The sequence below is a fragment of the Urocampus carinirostris genome, chromosome 8, assembly GCF_059441175.1.
Source record: "Urocampus carinirostris isolate Australia breed hairy pipefish chromosome 8, RoL_Ucar_1.0, whole genome shotgun sequence".
Taxonomy (NCBI): Eukaryota; Metazoa; Chordata; class Actinopteri; order Syngnathiformes; family Syngnathidae; genus Urocampus; species Urocampus carinirostris.
Window position 1 is genome coordinate 27,143,882 of NC_142356.1, and position 4,014 is coordinate 27,147,895.

Here is a 4,014-nt window from a genome sequence, read left to right on the forward strand (position 1 = left end):
AACAAAACACATGATACGGTATTCTCTGGTGTTGTTGAAAATTCTTACATAGGATGCCCAGATTAAAAATCTGTTCTGTAGACCTCCTTCCCTCCCTGAAACCTGGCTAGGATATTTTCAGCCTGTGATTTCAGTCTGTTCAGTATGACCTTTAATATTACGTTACTTGCCTGGCCGATGAGACTGATGGTTCTGTAGTTGGAGCATAGTTGAAAATTTCCTTTTTTTTGTAGCAAAATTACTAACACATTTGTCCAGCTTGCCAGATCTTTCTGCAAATCTTTGTCAAGATTGTTTGCTCACCACAATTTTGTATGAGTTCTGATTGTATGTTGTCGATTCCTGGATACTTTCTGTTCTTTAGGGCCCGGTCACACAGGCGTTTGCGTCTGTATCGCGGGTAAAATTTTGCGACTTTTTTTTGGCCTGTGGTTGCCCGCGGTGGAAAATGAGCAAAATTGGCCAACCCGCTGTTCATCGGTGGTATGCCCGCAAAACAGACGCCGGCGACTGTTCCGCTTCCTCATCGAGTCATTTCCGCGTCATTTCCGCATGCGGACCACGGGTATAAAAGCTGCCGAGCCGGTGTTGTGCCGAGAAATGCATCCCTGCCGAGATTTGCATCCCCTGGCTACTATAACCACTTTGACCTGGTTTTATCTCACTTTTATATCACTTTTCAGGAATGTAATAACGGACCTATAATCAAAACCACTTTGTCTTGCATTTGTTGGGAATGTAATACAACTTAAACCGTTCCGTCTTTGTATTTGTTGTGAATGTAATCGAACGGTAATGCACACCGTATATAAATCACTTTTGAGCAGGTAACATGTTTATTTTGCCCTTTTCTATTCAAATCGCTCGTATTGAAACTGTTATGCACTCTACCATAAAGCTTATTTCAGCATAATAAGCTTTATGGTAGAGTGCATAACAGTTCTCAAAAGTGATTTATATACGGTGTGCATTACCGTTCGATTACATTCACAACAAATACAAAGACAGAATGGTTTAAATTGTATACATTCCCAACAAATGCAAGTCGAAGTGGTTTTGGTTATATCTTCACCATCATATTCTCGAAAAATGATATAAAAGTGAGATAAAATGAAGTAAAAGTGGTTATAGTAGCGAGGGATGCAAATCTTGGCAGGGATGCATTTCTCGGCACAACACCGGGCTGTAGAAATCATAACCGCTCAAGACACAGTCCCGTGAAGATCAAGATTTCAAGCTATGGCACCGAAGAAGCCAATATGTTGTTATTGTAATAGTTTTTCCTTTTTATTTCATTATCTTGTTATGAAATGAAAAGAAATGTCAAGAAATAAAAATGGATTAAGACGAGGTCACTACGGTGACGGGGATCCATGTTCACCCCTTGACGTCTCGAGCACAACTGACGTGTGCTCGGCAAATTGCGCTGTATATACGCGGAGAAAGGCGTTTGACCGTCACACGCGTTACACACGCTAATTCACGTGATAACACCGCGATACAGGCGCAGAACAAACGTGCTATGACCGTGCTCCACCCACGATTACCCGCTAAAATTTTGCGTCCTACCCGCGTGTAACCACGCCCTGGCCGCAGCCGTAGCACGACGCTCCGTGTCTGTACCGCGTCATTACCTCGTGTGTACCACGTGTGCCGCCCGCGGTTAACACGTGGTCTAAAGTTTTGACCAGCGCAAAACTTTTTCGCGCGGCCAACCGCGTGTGAATTTCCGACCGCGTGTAAAGCACGGCTGTATCTCGTCTGTATGGCGATCTCAAAGCGTCCAACAGCGTCTGCTTCACAGGCAGAAATTTCTGGCCGTGATTCAGCCTCGATACGCCCGTGTAAGACTGTGTGACCGGGCCCTTAGGGAGTTAATTGCTGCTTCTACTTGTTCTTTGAGGATACGGAGGTCATCACTTTCCCCTGGGCCGAAATTCTCAAGGACCTCTGAGCCTCCCTTTGTCAGGTGGTTGTAGCAGTATTCTGTCCATTTATTCATGATCTGTTTTTCTTCAGTTAGCTTATTCCCTGCCTCATCCTAAATGCTGATAACCTTTGCCTGTTTTGTTAGTGTGAGGTTTTTTACAATCTGGAAGGCTTTCTTTGAATTATTCTTGTTGAGGTACTCTTCTAACTCTGAGCATTGGTTCCGTCTTCGATCCATTTCTCCTTTGCTTCTCTCAAGCTTTTTCTAATTTTCTTATTGGCTGCTTTATACTTAGCTGCTCCTACAGGGCTGTTTCTTTTCGTCTTTAGTTCTCGCCTCAGGTTGCACTGTTGGAGGATTTTGTTTTCAACCCATAGCTTTATCTTTTTCTGGTGTTGCCCTACAATTTATTTTCCCGATTCAGTCATTGTCTCTGAGAACATTGTGGTCGGGTTTTTGACATCTTTGTCTAAGGCGAGCAAACGAGCAGACCTTCCGCCGATAAAGGCCTGGAAGTTCTCGACCAACTGTGGGTCTTTCAGTTGTTCTGTGGGTTCTGTGACTTCTTGACCTTCTGGAGACAAACGTGGAAGTTCATCATAACCAGGTTGTAATCGCTTCTCACATCAGCTCCTGGACATGTGCGTGTGCTTGTTCTCTTGATTCCACTTTTGAAACATTGTGGAATCATGCTGTCGTCATACTGACTGTGGTGGATTTCATCCGGATGGTGCCATGTCCATTTTCTGGAGTTTTTGTGGTTGCCAAGAGTTTTAACCAGCACCAAGTTTTTGTTGTTAGCTAATTCAAGAAGGCGTTGTCCTCTATCTTTGGTTTGTAGAACTTGTTCCACATGTTTTATTCCAGTCTCTATGAGCATTCACATCAATTTGGGCAAACATGGGCAGCACGGCGGCTGAGTGGGTAGCGTGTCCATGGCACAGTTCTGAGGTCACGGGACCAAACCTTCCTGTGTGGGGTTTGCATGTTCTCCCTGTGCTTCCGTGAGTTTCCTCCGGGCACTCCGGTTTCCTCCCACATTCCAAAAACATGCATGTCAGGTTAATTGGCCGGTCCATATTGTCCCTAGGTGTGAATGAGCGAGCGAGTTGTCTGTCCCTGTGTGCCCTGCGGCTGGCTGGCAACTAGTTCAGGGTGTCCCCTGCCCACTGTCTGAAGATGGCTGGGATGGGCTCCAGCACCCCCGCGACCCTACTGAGGATAAGCGGTACAGATAATGGATGGATGGATGGATATATATATATTCTTGTAATAAGCTATTCATTGAATTCACACCAAGACTTACGAGCTACTTCTAATGTATTTTGAGTTTTTCAATGCACATAATCAGATTTATTGTTTGAAAGAGGGACAAAATATATAAATTTGCTTTAATTGAAGTTAGTTTCGAACTAATTTAATGAAATTAATCTTTTTTAGAAATAAATATGAACTGAAATATTCCTTTTATGTGTAGATGACTGTAAATAAATGTATTAATAAATGCATGAGAGAATTTGGATTGGTCTTTTTTTCTCATGTATTGCAGAGGTATAGATTAATTTGATAGGGAGATATCAATCAGTTACCATTTTCTGCTATCCTGGCCCCACTCTATACCAACTGTTTCAAACCAATGTGGACCACAACTGAAAAAGTGTGCCCACCGCAGGTCTAATGTCTTAATTCCGAAAAAGATGACTTCTTGATTTGATCACGGTAATAGGATTTAAACTCGTTTTTAAATGTAGACACTGTTTCCTGTGAACAAATAATTTTAATTCAATTGTTGTCTATGTTTACGTGGTCCATTAAAATGGTCACACCTGAACTTGACAGAAATTATTACCCAATACTTGTGTGTTTACTGTGAATAATAACAATAATAATATAAATACACGTATACCTTGTGAATTTTTTTTTTTTTTAAATAGCTGCTGCTAAATGTTATTGCACTTATTTTCATTGCAGTAACGTCACTATTCTTCATTGCATTATTATCATTATTATATTTTATTATTATGTCATATTGTTGTATTATATTATTATAGGCCAGTTTTCCCAAGCACTATGTTGTTTTATAT